This window comes from Chrysochloris asiatica, unplaced genomic scaffold, assembly GCF_000296735.1.
Source record: "Chrysochloris asiatica unplaced genomic scaffold, ChrAsi1.0 scaffold00208, whole genome shotgun sequence".
Lineage (NCBI taxonomy): Eukaryota > Metazoa > Chordata > Mammalia > Afrosoricida > Chrysochloridae > Chrysochloris > Chrysochloris asiatica.
In genome coordinates this window covers 4,026,528-4,042,802 of record NW_006408726.1, presented here as the reverse complement: position 1 = coordinate 4,042,802, position 16,275 = coordinate 4,026,528, and the positions used below count along the sequence as shown (strand labels likewise).

At 39.1% G+C, this 16,275-nt stretch overlaps 1 pseudogene; it reads right to left on the bottom strand.

The window, feature by feature from the left end:
* Window positions 1-12,565: 12,565 nt before the first annotated feature.
* LOC102834247 lies at window positions 12,566-14,926 on the bottom strand (annotated as a pseudogene).
* Window positions 14,927-16,275: the final 1,349 nt, after the last annotated feature.

Genomic DNA, 16,275 nt, shown 5'->3' with positions numbered 1-16,275 from the left:
GTTTTATGTCTATACTGTCTCTTTAAATTTCGATGTCAATCTTGATACAATCCTGATATAATCAAGATACAATCAAGATGTTCTCTCCTAATCCTATCAATCCTGATACAATCAAGATATGCTCTCCCAAGATGGCGGCTCCTGGAATAGCTGAGTGTCTTGATCCAGAAAATAGTGGATTTCTGGATTCTCCTGCAAATTTCCCAGCTATAAACCCTCTGATCCTCCAGAGTTCCAACACCATCTCATGAGCCTTCTTGGTCCAGTATTCCGTGTTGTTGTTGACTGAGCTCCTCACTACACGTCTGCCCAATCTGCCATCTTGAATGTGGAAGGCCTGGTAGTGTTGTGGTTAAAAATCTGGCTGTGAACCCCACAGTCAGCAGCTCGAATCCAGCAGGCCCTCCGCGTGAGAGAGATGAAGCTTTCCACTCCTTGCAGTTAAACAGCCTTGGAGTCTGGCACATTAACCCATAGCACCACACCAGGACTCTGAATCTTGCAGCTTCAAGATCTCGCTGTCACTCCAAGACCTCGCTGCTGCTCCATATGTGTGGTACAAATGGTTAAATACTCAATTACCAGCCCAAAATTTGTAGATTTGAACACACCTCAAAGCACCTTGGAAGACAGACCTGGTGATCTGCTTCAGAATGATCACAGAAGCATAGAACCCTATTGACCAGATCTACTCTGCACACATAGGATATTTATGAGTTGATGCTGGTCAACAGCAACTAACAACAATTAACAGAGCAAGACACTCTGTAGGTTCTGGGCTGGTAGATCAACAGAAGCATCAGGTTTGGAGAAGACAAACACAAATTCAGAGTAAGTCTATTCTGCTATTGTTGTTAGCTGCTATCAGTTGGCTGTGATGCAATGGTCCTATGTATAATAGAACAAAGCACTGTCCAGTTATGCCCCATCTTGCTTTTGATGTATCTGATGCCATTACTGTAGACATATTGTGCTCATTGGGAGTCTTACTATTTTTCACTGACTCTACCCTTTAACAAGCACAATGGTCTTTTCCAGGGATTGGTCCCTCCTGAAAATGTTGCCAAACTGAAACAAGGGTTTGCCACCTGACACTGTAGTCACTCACAGAGACGGGGTGAGATCCAATCCAAGCTTTATTAGCAGAAAGCAAAAAGTCTGGAGGATGGAGAGAATAATCTCTCAAGAACGTCCTGTCCATTATGAAGAGCAGGTACATTATATAGGGTAAGTTACATTTGGACATATACATAATCTATTTTAACACAAGATGGCATCTTTCAAGGGAAAAGGAACAATCAGGCAACAATCTCAAACATTCTACCTTTAGGGTCTCTGCTTAATTTCTGAGATAACTATCTGGGTGTGTTTAAGCAGGTCCTATTCTCCTTGCCCTGTCCTCCTTCTAGGACCATAAGATCATCCCAGCCCATGTATAAGCTTTCTCAGTTGCAAGGTCTTCATTTGAGACTCAAAGACTAAACCAATTCTGTTTTGTTTAGGTGAGTAGATCCATGCTATCAAAAACATATCCAAAGTATGTGAGATACTTTCCCCATCCTCACTTAAAAAGGGCATTCTGGCTGTACTTCTTGAAAGACATATTTGTATATTCTTCTCCAACACCACAGTTCTTTTCCAGTCTTTCTTATTCCTTGTCCAGTTTCAAATACATACGAGGTGATTGAAAATACCATTGCTTGGGTTTAGGCATGCCTTAGTCCTCAGAGTGACCTCTGCTCATTAACACTTTAAAGAGATCTTTTATAGCAGATTCGCCTATATAGTACATCCTTTGATAGCTTGACTGTTGCTTCTAGGCACATTAATTGTGGACCCAGATAAAATGAAATCCTTGGCAACTTCAGTCTTTTCTTCCTTTACCATGACATAGTTTGTTTATTGGTCTAGTTGTGAGGATTTTTGTTTCTTTACATTGAGTTGCAATCATAATGAGGGCTGTATTCTTTGCTCTTCATCAGCAAGTGCTTCAAGTCTTATTTGGTTTCAGCAAGCAAGTTGTACCATCTGCAAATTTCAAGTTCTTAAGGAAACTTCCTCCTAGTCCTGATGCCACTTTATTCTTCATACAATCTAGATTCTCAGATTATTTACTCATCATACAAATTGAATAGGTATGATGAACAGATATAACCTAGGTACATACCTTTCATAATTTTAAACCATGCAGTATTCATATGTTCTGCTTGAACAATTACCTCTTTGTTCTACCTGAACACTAGTAAATGTTCTGGAATTCTTACTCTTCATAATGTTATCCATAGTTTGTTATGATCCATTTGTTTGAATACCTTTGTGTAGTCAATAGGATACAAGTAAATACCTTTTTGGTACTCTCTTTTAGCCAATGCCAGCAGTCTATCTTGTTTTTGTTGTTTAAGTGTCATTGAATTGATTCTGACCCATAGCAACCTTTTATGGTGTTTCAGAGGAGCAGCTGGTGAGCTTGAACCACTAACCTTGCCTCCAAAGCAACTTTGCAGTCCAGTACATTAACCCACAGTACCACTTGATTGCTCGTGAGAAGGGGTTCCATATAATCTAATTACCACCAGGTGTTTGGCTGGTCCTCTAGGGAATGATGCTATGTGGACATGATTTTCATCTCTGCTTTTAGCAGGTGGTACATTTGGAAATGGTAGCAGCTGGTAGATGTATTAATTGTTGAATTGATGCATAAATTCAATCTGTTTAGGAGCCCATTGAATAAGCACTGGGTTAGCTGAGGCAAGAGACTAGCTTCATCATAATGCAATACTTTTCTAGTTGATTATTCAGACCAACCTCTACAATAGGTATCCTTTGTTAAAAAGCTGTATCATTTTGACAGGCTCATCCTCTTCCTTGGAATTATATTCTTTGATTCAGCTCCTTTTAAGCTTTTATCCATTTAGAAAACCCCTGGCTATTGCTCATGAATCAATGTAATTCCACACCTCTAAAATCTCTCATTCTAGGCAAAAGTTTGATTGAGTATGTAGGGTGCAATATTATAGATCAAGTTGAATTCTTAGTCTGATCATATGTCTTAAGTAAAAGTTAGAGCATTGATTGAGAAGATTGGGGTCAGAATCTGGATGAGGGCATTTCCATGAATTCTAAAGCAGTTGACGTGTCAAATCACCACTTTTTACTGAGTTTTTTCCTCCCCTTTCTGAAAGCATAAATTTTCCCTTGTATGAAGATTTTGTAATTTCTTAGCTCAGGAGTTTAACTTTGAAAAAGGTGAAGATATTCCCAGTTTCCATTCCCACAACCTTAGGTTATCTTCAAACTTAAAACTATAAGCAGAACTCAACTAAGTCCAGAAAAATGGGCAAGGAATATGATAATTTTATCATTCGTTTAAGAGCAGTTGATAATCTGAGCTGCTCACATCAAAGGAGGTGATTTTGAGGACAAGTTCTAGAAGTTGCTGCAGAGAGTTTTCCAGCAATTTGCAAAGAGCTTGTGCCTGAGTGCTGCTGGACCAATGATAGCCTCTACTTCCTTTTGCCTTTCTAGTCTTTCATGAGTGCTTCTCATTGGATGATTTGAAAAAGAAACTTTGTTGGCACAAGGATCTGAGAAATGTGGTTTCTGACATTCTTCCACTGTGTCACAGGGAATAGTGTGGTTATGTGCTGTGGAATCAGTTTTAACTCATAGCAATCCTGTATAGGGATTCAGAGGCTATAAATCTTTATGGGAGCAGAAAACCTCATCTTTCTTCTGGGAAATGGCTGGTAGTTTCAAACTTCTGACCTTGTGGCTAGCTAGCAGCCCAATGCATAACCCATTATGCTACCAGAACTCCTTGCCATAGGGTGGTGTTGGTAATGGTTATGTGCCATTAAGTCAGTTCTGACTTATAGCAATGCTGCTTAAGGTTTCCGAGGCTGTCAATCTTTATGGGAGCATAAATCCTCATCTTTCTTCAGAGGAACAGCTGTTAGTTTCAAATGGCTGATCTTGAGATTAACAGTCCCTGACTAGTAACCAGTATGCCACCAGAGCTCCTGGCCATAGGGACAGAATGACTAAAACAATATTCAGTTCAAGAACCCTGGTAAAAACATTATTTCTAATCCTTCAAGGACAGAAAATGATATAGTTGTACCCTGACAAATGTTGTATCCCGGTGGAAAGCAGTTTCAAACATTAAGAAATTTCCAAAGGTTTCTAGTGCTGGTGGTGTGTCGTGGAGTTGGTGCCAACGTATAGAGATACTGAATAGAGTTTCTGAGGATGTAAATCTTTAGGGGAGTAGAAATCCTCATCTTTTACTCTTAGAGTGGCTGGTAGTTTCTAACTGCTTATCTTGAAGTTAGCAGCCCAACTCGTAACCACTGAACTACCAGAGCTCCTTAAAGGTTTCTAAAAGCTGTTAAAAATTGGTCTATCTGTGTGAAGGCAAACAATTCTCTATGAGATTTGCTTTGTTTACAGAAAATGCTGAAATCTTTCTCTAACTGATGTGCTACTTTTTAGGCATGAAATGTACACCAGTGAAAGCCAGGCGAGTGATAGAGCCAAGGAGTACAAAGGAAACTTGTGCTTATTAGAGAGGTCTTGACAATGCATCTGGAAGGGAGCATCTGTTATTCAAAATGAGACTTTGAAATGACACGTCTTTGTTTCTCTTGGCGTATACGAAGCAAGGGGCCCACATGTCCTGTTTGATATGGTTGCCAAAGTGTGATCTTCCTGGAAAAGGATATGAATCTAAAATTCAAAATATGCATTCTTAACAAGCATCAGTGTCTAGATTCTGTGAATTACAAATAATGCATGTGATTATTTTTGATGAAATAAAAAATATTGCTGTTTTCAGCATTGCTGTGGAATGAGGAGGGTGTTGCATATACACTCTGCCGTGTGGCTGGGCATTGGCAGTAGAGCCGATGGGGCTCTGTAGCAGGGTTCTTCAAGATACAATGAAACTTGAGTTGTGAAGACATATAAAGGTTATCATGATAAATGTCCAAAACCTATTAAGGGATGGTTTTGAAAACACTACTAGGACCACAACTGTATCTTATGAATGGAACCAAAACTTCATCCTATAGGGAGCTGTGGGTGAAGGTTCAAGTCCTTTGCTCTGGTATTTAAGAATTCTTACCTCAAGTAGTATGGCATATAACATTTGGAAAGAAAAACTGAAGATTTGGTCATGAAGATATGAATAGAAGCAAATGAAGAAAATATTTGATATTAATAACTTTATTTCATAATGATTATGTAGAGAATATTTATTTGGATAACAGTTTATTTGATGAACAATAAAGTTTTTTTGTTTGTTTGTTTGTTTTTTTAAAATATATTTCTTGTCTTTAAAACAGCTCTGTTCTTAAAATGGTCACTAGTTAGACCCATTTATAAGTACTTTCAGGACATAATGTTAATGTCAGTAATGTGTTTATCTGGGTAGTACTCTCAGCAGAGGTCCAGATTGCTCCATACTAGAGAACTGAAGTGTTCACATCTTGCCTCCCCTTCAGAATCTATTCTTGGACCTGAAAAAGAATTCACAGCACTATTCTAAAACATGCTGTAAAATATTAGCTTTATCTTCTGAAAACTCAAATAGCTATTAGGTTTTCTATAAATGTTTGCTGAATGAATGACTATGAAATGTAATAGTGAATGACTTGTTAGTGATCCTGGAGAGAGAGTGAGAAAAAGAGTAAAAGAGCATTCATCTTTCTAATTCAGATCTGCAAACATCAAGAGAATAAAAGCATGATAATATCTTCTTAATACAATGGTAGTTTTGTAATGACACTTTTAAATAAGAATATTATTAAAGATTTAAAAAGTGAAAAAACAAAACAACAAAATAAGTATTTTTACTTGGTTTCCAGTTCATACATTGGTTTATTCCAATTTAAAACTCCCAGACCCAGATGGCTTCACTGGTCAGTTCTACCAAACATTCAGGGAAGAGCTGTCACCAATTCTACTCAAATTATCCCAGAAGATAGAAGAGGACAGAAAACTTCCTATTACTTTTTTTATGAAGTAAGCATAACCTTCATACCAAAGCCAAAGAAGGACATCACTAAGAAAGAAAATTATAGACCAATATCTCTCATGAACATAGAAACAAAAATTCTCAACAAAATCCTAGCCAACAGAATCCAGCAGCACATCAAAAAAAAAAATAATAATACATCATGACCAAGTGGGTTTCATAAAAGGGATGCAAGGATGGTTCAACATTAGAAAAACAATCAGTGTACTCCACCATATAAATAAGAAAAAAGAAAAGAACCACATGATCATATAGATTGACGCAGAAAAGGCATTTGACAAAATCCAACATCCATTCCTGATAAAAAACCCCAACAAAGTAGGATTTGAAGAGAAATCTGTCAACATAATTAAGAGCATATATACAAAATGAACAGCCTACATTACTCTCAATGGAGAAAAATTGAAAGCCTTCCCTCTACTAACAGGAACCAGAAAAAGCTGCCCTTTGTCACCACTCCTATTCAATATTGTGCTGGAAGTCTTAGACAGAGCTATATGGCAAGACAGGGAAATTAAAGGCATCCAAATTTAGCATAGTGGTTACAAATCGGGCTGCGAACCTCAATGTCAGCAGTTTGAAACTACCACTGCTCTGCAAGAGAGAGATGAGGCTTTCTGCTCCCTTAAAGATTTACAGCCTCAGAAACCCTGTTCAGGGTCGCTATGGGTTGGAACTGTCTCAACATCACTTAACAACAACAATAACAAATTGGTATAGAGGAAATAAAACTCTCTCTACGGGCTGTGAACCACAAGGTCAGCAGTTCAAAACTACCGGCTCTTCTACGGGAGAAAGATGAGGCTTTCTGCTCCCATAAAGATTTACAGCCTTGGAAACCCTGTAGAGGGTCGCTATGAGTTGGAACCGACTCCACGGCACATAACAACAACAATAACAACAATTTGCAGATGATATGATCCTATACATAGAAAACTCCAAAGTTTCAACAAAAAAGCTACTAGACCTCATTGGAAGATTCAACAAAGTGGCAAGGAATAAGATCAAAATACAAATATCAGTTGGATTTCTCTATAGCAACAATGACAGCACTGAAAAGGACATTAAGAAAGCAATACCATTTACAATAGCCACCCAAAGGATGAAATATTTAGGAATAAACGTAACCAGAGAAACAAAGGACCTATACAAAGAAAATTACAAAATACTACTACAAGAAATCAAAACAGACTTTCCAAAGTGGAAACACATACCATGTTTCTTGATACGAAGAGTCAACATCATGAAAATGTCAATATTACCCAAAGCAATTGACACATATAATGCAATCCCAATCCAGATTCCAATGACATTCTTCAAAGAGATGGGGAAAACAATTACAAACTTTATATGGAAAGGAAAGAGACCCAGGATAAGCAAAGCACTGCTTAAGAAGAAGAACAAGGTTGGAAGCCCCTTACTGCCTGATTTCAAAATTTACTACATAGCTACAGCTGTAGCCTGGTACTGGAACAATGGAACATTGGTCAATGGAACAGAATTGAGAATCCAGAAAGGAACACACCCACATACAGCCAACTGATTTTCGACAAAGTGCCTAGGTATATTACATGGGAAGGAGATAGTCTCTGTAACAGATGGTGCTGGCAGAACTAGAAAGTGATATGCAAAAGATTGAAACAAGACCTTTATCTCATGTCGTATACAAAAATCAACTCTGCATGGCTTAAAGACCTAAATGTGAATCCCAAAATTATGAAGGTCATCAATGAAAAAATAGGGATAAATATGAGGGCTCTAATTCAGGGCATACACGGACTACCAAACATTTTGAAAAGTACACAAATAAAAGTAGACAAAATAGATGATTGGGACATACTAAAAATTAAAAAAACTTATGTGCATCAAAAGACTTCACCAAAGGAGTTAAAAAGGAATCCACAGACTGGGAAAAAAATATTTTGCAACAACACATCAGACAAGGGACTCATTTCTAAAATATAGGGGAAACTACAACACCTCTACAAGAAAAAGACAAATAACCCAGTTAAAAAAATGGGCACAGGACAAGAATAGTCACTTCACCAATGAGGAGATCCAGGCAGTCAACAAACATATGAAGAAATGTCCATGATCACTAGCCATTAGAGAGATGCAAATCAAAACAACAATGAGATATCATCTCACAACAGCAATAACAGCAAAAATTAAAAAAAAAAAAAAGTTGTTCTTGTTGTTAAGTGCCATCCAGTTGTTTCTGACCCATAGCGACCCTTGACAGGGTTTCTGAGGAGTAGATGAAAAAAAAAAAGTAGAGGATAATAAATGCTGGTGAGGATGCGGAAAGACTGGGACCTTCCTGCATTTTTGGTGTGATTGCAAAATGGTCCAACCTCTTGGAAAGCAATATGATGTTTCCTCACAAGTTTGGAAATAGAAATACCTTATTATCCAGCAATTCCTCTCCTTGGTGTTTACCCACAAGAAATATGAGCCATAACACGAGTAGATAATATGCACACCAATGTTGATAGCAGCACTATTTACAATAGCAAAAAGATGGAGACAGCCTAAGTGCTCATCAATAAAAGAATGGATAAACAAACTGTGGTACAGACACACAATGAAATATTATGCTGCCTTGAAGAACAACAAGAAAGCTGCAAGCTGCCGTATAACATGGATGAAACTTGATGACATTATGCTGAGTGAAATTGTTGTTGTTAGGTGCCATTGAGTCGGAACCGACTCATAGCGATCCCATGAACAGCAGAATGAAACAATGTCCAATCCTGGGCCAACCTCACCACCGCTGCCACACTTGACACCATCAATGATGCCACCTGGCCAATACATCTCATTAGGGGTCTTCCTCTTTTTCTCTGACCCTCCATCTTACCCAGCATGACATCCTTCTCCAGCGACTGTTCCCTCATGACAATATGTCCAAAGTATGAGAGGCGAAGTTTAGCCATCTTGGCCTCCAAGGAGCACTCTGGCTGCACTTCTTCCAAAACAGATCTATTGGTTCTTCTGGCAGTCCATGGCACTTTCAGTATTCTCCTCCAACACCACAACTCAAAGGCATCATTGATGGACTCAAGTGTGGCAGCGGTGGTGAGGTTGGCCCAGGATCGGACATTGTTTCGTTCTGCTATGCATGGGGTCGCTATGAGTTGGTTCCGACTCGATGGCACCTGACAACAACAACAACAAATATATATATATATTTGCTGATCATCAGGGTGTATGGGATGAGAGGAGGGGAGGGAGGAAGGGGAATATAGAGCAGAGGGTAGGGAATAGACACAGGATAGCTTGGATGCTGAGGGAGGGGGCAGTGGGAGCAATACACAAGGAGGGGAAAGGGAATGGAAGAACAAAGCTGATGGGAGAACAGTTAGGCAGGTTTGCATGGGCTAAGTGGTACAAATATAAATGATGATGTATGTACAACCTTGGAAGAACAGGGCTCCGGGATACAAAGATTGATGCATGGTTTTAATTGGTAAAAGAGGGGAATAATGTTAAGATGCTTGGCTGTCTTTTGAATTTTGGTTTCCCTTGCCTACCATTGTAAAATATACACTTGAGGGGGAGAGAAAGGAATAGCCACAAACATCACAATAGACAGCTTATAAGGCCTTCTTCAGTCTATAACTGATTGGAATACCTTAAAGGAGGCTAGAAGTTGCCCAGTGAAAGAGGCTTCCTGTGGAGCCTTTGCATTGCATAAGACCATAGGTGGAATCCTTAACACCATCCAGAATAGTCTGAGGTGGGAAATTTCCACTTGAAAGGACAAGTAGACCAGGCTGAAGTGGCTAGAAGAACAGCAGATACTTTGTGAAAGAAAGACCGGCAGGAAAAATAAAAAAAAACAATAATGGCAGTCTGACTGTTTAATACAAGACCAAGCAAGCTGTTCACCTGGGAGCCATCAAGGTAATGGTCAGGTCCCCTCAGAGCTAACTCCCTTCCCAGACTAAGACTCAAGGGGAATATATGAGCAGGTATGTGGCCTGGCTGGTGAACACGATGGTCACCAATAAGGAAAAGAGGGGGAAAAACAGCAATGAAGTTGGGAGCTAAGTCTAAAGACATTCAATAGACTCCTGTGAACCCGGGTGGAGATCTGGTTGGCCAGCAGTATGGCAAGACTCGGAAACTCCTGAGACCAGAGGCAGTGACATGGCCACAGAGGACTAGAGTGGAGACTGAAGTGTCCAGCTGATATGAAGTGAGGGGAGATGCACAAGAATACCCATACTTGCAGAGTATTGGCTTCAATGGCTGGATGATCAGAACTTGACTAGAAGAAGAAAGAAGAGGGAAAAACAAACAGAGTAGCCCACTACAATTTGATAAACTTTAGCTCTACTTATGGATGCAGTAGCTCAAAAAACGGGAACAAATCTTTACAGGGAGGACCACTCCCACCCCCTTGGTACACAGGGTTGACAGTGATGGGCAACTTAGACACTGGCTACCCAAAATGAGGGGACTATAAAGGCAAGAAGTGACTGACTTACAAGCTTTTAAGAGGGAGCCTATTTCCAGACAGGGCATGGGAAGGTAGAGTCTCCACTGAATGGGTTTCAATCTGTTGGGATGGGGCTAATGAAAGGAGATGGGGATAATACTTTTGTGGGACAATAGTTAATAGTTGCCATCAGGACTGACTGTGAGGGGTGGAAATGTAAAAGTAGATGTTTTTTAACAAACGGAAGGAAGTGACTGATTTTGCAGTCTAGGAGTGGAGGTCCCTGGGACCATCAAGTGAGAAGAGCGGAGTGCAGGGACCCTACCCAAAGAAGCAGTGATGCCAGAAATGGAGACAGAGACAATGATGTGGACAAATGGAGTGGCTGGGGACACTAGATTCAGGGATGGAGATGGGCTGTGTGCTGATGGCCAGGGCAGGCTTGTGGGGTGTACCCTTTGGTTATTTGATGATGCATGGAGGGGATTGTAATCATTGCAATGAAATGAAATACGATAGGATGAGTATAGAACTTATGTTCCCCAATGTAAACCCACAGAATTCACAATAAAAACTTAAAAACACAAAACCAAAAAACTTCCAATCAAACCAGAGACTTCCCTGGGGATCAGCTGGGCCAGTTATATTCAAGGCAGAGTAGCCAGCCTAGAAAGTTATGGTGACTGTGTTTTGGATTCCCAAGGAGCTCTGGTAGTGTAGTGGTTACGAATCAGGTTGCTAACCTCAAGGGTAGCAGTTGAAACTACCAGCTGTTCTGTGGGCAAAAGATGAGGCTTTCTGCTGTAAAGAATTACAGCTTCAGAAACTCTATGCCGGGTTGCTATGAGTTAGAATCGACTCCATGGCACATAACCAACCTACCAGTCTTGATAGAATTGCACAAAGGACACAAAATGATCATGTTCGTTTATTAGGAAGAAGTTTGAATAAAATAGAAAATGTGCTGATGAGAATAAGGCCAATAAATTTCAGTGACTGTGCTTCCTCATTCTGTGAGGCTAACAAGGGATATCTTATGAGAATTTTGTTGGCAAACTTTGCATCATCCACCCTATATCCCTGATGTTTCCTCTTGAAACTTATCTGCCACCCAAACTCAAAGTGCTCAAAGAATAATAAAAATAATGCTGTTTGAGTCCCTTGTTGTTGTTGTTAGGGGCTGTCTAGTCAGTTTGTACTCAAAGTGACCGTGCATAAGGTTTATGTGGCATGGCTGGTAAGTTTGAACTGCCAAACTTATGGTTCAAACCGACCTTGCAGTCCACTGCATTAACGGGCAACATCACACCAGGACTTGAGTCCCTAGAGAATGCCAAAACTCCTGTGGAACTCACCGATGTAGTCTAAATTGAAGAGTGCAGAATCCTTTGGGGGAAAGACTTTTGTTGCTGTTGTTGTAGTTGTTAGGTGACATCCAGTCAGTACCGACTCATAGTGACCCTATGTACAACAGAATAAAATTCTGCATGGTCCTGAGCCAAATCCACAATCATTGCTACACCTGAGCCCATCTCTGTGGACACTGTGCCAATCCATCCTTTTGGGTATCTTCCTCTTTTTATCCAACACTCCACTTTACCAGACAGATACCATTCTTGAGGGACTGGTCCTTCCTAAAAATATGTCTGAAGTTTCAGAGATAAAGTTTGGCTATCCTGACTTCCAATGAGCACTCTGGCTGTACTTCTTCCAACATGGATTTGTTTGTTCTTTTGGTAATCCATAGTACTTTTAACATTCTCCTCCAACACCATATTTTATTTATTTATTTTATTATTTGACAAGCAGCAATATCATGTTTGTCATTTTAATGTAGATACAATTATTAAGTTATCTGTCATATTACAGTATTTAGTTATTGTTGTTTTAATTTTATGTCCTTTAAGATACATTTAAAAAACAAAAAAACAAAAAACACATCAACTGCAAACGTGAAGGTGAGAAAAAGCATGGTACCCAACCAAATTTCCACATTTCAGCAATACTTCACTCATTCTTTTAATAAAATTTTAAGAAATGTCACAATGACATGAGCTTGAAATATCTATAGGCATTTTCCTTGATGCTCATGTCGTGGCACTGGTGTTGTAAACAGCAGAAAAACAGGGGCTGACAAATGACCAAAGATGGAGGCATAGGCCTGCTTTTTCCCACATTAACACCCCAAATGGTGATGGCAACGATCTTGTCACACCCACACATGAAGGGGTGCAGCATCGCGCTACATAATTGTATTCATCTGCAGATGCTTGGCTGCGTTCAATGTACTGTTTGTCTACTAGAACTTCAATACACTTCTTAATCATGCTGATACTGGGATTTAACCTGGCTCATGACTGGCTAATCACCTCTTGAATAAGAGCATTATGATGAAGCACTTTTCGCGCTTTCATGATACAAACTATAGCAGCTTGGAGACACATTTTCCGGTCCTCATCTACAGGACTTCTAGTCTGCTCCATTTCCTGTGGTGTGTCTTTCTGCATCAATGTAGTAATTTTAAATTTTGTTCTTTTACTGCTAAAGTTCATATTTAATGAAAATGATGATTCTACGTCAATGTCTTCCTTTTCTGAATCGTGGCTAACCATTTTTACATCAAGCAAAGATTTGATGGTTTTTGTCAGTTCCTTTTCATTCATCTGAGTGCTATCTTGAAGGTCTTTATAGCTGACAGTCTCACTGTTGTTAAAGGCAAGAAGAACTGCCATTTGGTATGTTGTGACCATGGCTACGTACTGTTTGCCCAAATATTCATTTAAACTTCACCTGTACAGAGATAATGTAACCATGTCAGTTGCCTCCCACTAAAATGTTGGCTATAAAATAATTCAAACATCTGTATACTCTTTTGCAATTCCTGGGGAATTGCAAACGTAGACGATGGAGCCTGATTGAGAGGCCATGCACCATCCTGTAGAACATATATTTGAAAACTAATGCCCAAATCTATGACTGTGTCTTGGTTTTTGATAAAATTGTTGAACCTATTGTTGAGATCAGCACTGACACTCATGTCTGTATACTTTCGATGCAGCTTGCTGGTAAACTCATAACCACAGGCTTTCTTTAATTTATTGATCATGGCTTCTTCAGAATCCATAGACGTAGATAACCCATGGATTAAACGTTTTGCCAGTATTCTTGCATAGAACTTTTGAAACACATCTTTATCATCAATATATTTGAAAACAGTAATGAAGCTCGTGAGTTTGTCTTCTACGTTCTCAGTCATTCCTTTTGCTGATTTCTTTAGTAAGTTATCACAGTACTTGGCAAACAGTCCAGTGGCTTTGCAAACAGACTTGGGTTCTCTGTAATTTACTACTGATATCAGAGCCTTGTCCAGTGCACTCATAAAGTGCTGATCAACATTCAAAACAGTATTAATAAGTTGAACAAATTTACCATGTACTTCCAAAACTGATTCCACAAATAGTGTTGGCATATTTTCCTGAGTAAGATTACTGGTTGCTCTAAGGCCCTCATCATGGATATGGTTTTGCAGCTCCTAAATCATATGAGGTAACCCAGTGGACACAGCATGAAGTAACACATACATGTTTGTCATTTCATTTTTTTTTTCTCATGTCGAATGATATTATGACACTCAGCATGTAAGAACTGTAAGTGGTCTGCTACCATTCTTTGCTGACATTCACGAATCACCTTCATATATGAACTTCAATTCAAGTATTTTCGACATCGAATTTCTTCATCTTTTAATCTACCTAGAACCTTCTCCATATACTGTAAACAGTTTGATTCTTGTAATAAATTTGAAACTTCTTGTTTGTAATACTCTCATGTTTCAGTCAGAAAGGGAGACTCAAATATTTCCTGATAAAACTTTAAGAGGAATTTTTTCTTATACTGTTCAACATGAACAAAATAGTTAATAACCCCATGGATTACTTTCTGGTTCAGATCTTCTCTACCATGATCACTTTTGATTTCTCGAAGCAACATTCATATAAGAATGGTCTGAAGCGGCTCAACCATCAGTTTCCTCCACATTTCCATAAGTGGCTCAGTGATATCTATACCACCATAGCCATACTGAAGATCAGCTTCTGTCAATTTATTCTTTTTAATAAACTGGGTGTTGAGATATACCTATATAAACAGTATATATTCTTCCCAGTATCTATGATACATAACAAGTACTTGTTCTTCAGACTCCAAAACTCTCTTGTGCAAATGACGTACGTGACTTTCCAAAAAAAAAAAATTGTTTCCGTATAAAGTCTTTCTCCAAGGGGTTCCGGGTTGGCCACACATAAAGCATAGATATCTGAGAAACGATCGTTCCATGTTGCTCTCTCAACATATTTCAACATAACAACAGCTTTGATTGTCATTAAAAGTTTGTTCCATGTTTCATCAAAATCTACTACTCTTGGTTTCAAAGACATTGTGCAAGTTTAGTGTTGATCTTCTGCAGAAGCAGGACAAGGGGCAAGGGAGAAGGGAAGGGGGAGGCAGCCCGAAGGAGTGAAGGACTAAACCCTAGATGATGAAGGTGGGCGGCTGCGGTGGAGTCAGTGGCAGCTGTCAGCTCGCATTTGCTCTGCTCACATTGCTGCCATTACTCCAACACCATATTTTAAATGCATCAATTCTTCTACAGTCATCCTTACTCAGTGTCCAACTTTCATATACATATGAAGTTATTGAGAATACCATAACTTTGGTAAAGTGTGCCTTATTCCTCAAACAGACATCTTTGTTCCTCAACACTTTGAAGAAATCTTGAACAGCAGATTTTCCCAAAGCAATATTTTCTTTGATTTCTTGATTGCCCCTTCCTTAGTGTTGATTAATCCAAGCAAAGTGGTCTTTGAAAACTTCAATCTTTTCTGCCTTGATAAGGATGTTTTTTATTTGTGTGGTGGTGAGAAGTTTTGTTTTCTTGACATTGAGATGCAACCCTGGCCAAAGGCTGTGGTCTTTGATCTTCATCAGTAAGTATTTTAAGTCCTCTTTACTTTCAGCAAGCAAGTTTGTATCATCTGAATATCACAGGTGGTTAATGAGTCTTCCTCCAATCTTGATGCCACATTTTTCTTCATATAATCCAAATTTTCAGATTGTTTGCTCAGCATACAGGTTGAATAAATATGACAAAAGACTACAACCCTGTTGCACACCTTTCCTAATTTTAAACCATTAAGTGTTCCCATGTTCTGTTCAAACAATTGCCTCTTAGTCTATGTACAGATTCCTCATGAACACAATTAAGTGTTCTGGAATACTCATATTCTCAATGTTGTCCATAGCTTGTCAATTAAAAGCCATTGTGTAGTCAATAAAGCACAGGCAAATATCTTTCTGGTATTCTCTGCTTTCAGCCAAGATCCCTCTGACATCAGCAATGATATCCCTCATTCCATGTCCCCTTCTTAATCCAGTTTAAACCTCTGAAAATTCTGTCAGTGTGTGTTTGCAGGCATTTGTTTATTACCTTTAGTAAAACTTTACTTGCATGGGATATCAGTGATATTGTCTGATGATTTCCACATTCTGTTGGATCACCTTTCTTTGGAATGGGCACAAATACAATTCATTTTTGACAATTTACAATTTTCCTAGATTCATACATCATACAGTCTATGTTCCAATTATTAATGGATGGCTACAACTGTTTCTCTTAATTTTGAGTTGTGCCCCATCAGCAAATAATGTCTTTAGGTCTTTACCCTATTCACATCATTATGATCAACTCTATTTTGAGGAGGCAGCTCTTCCCAGGTTGCATTTTGAGTGCCTTCCAACC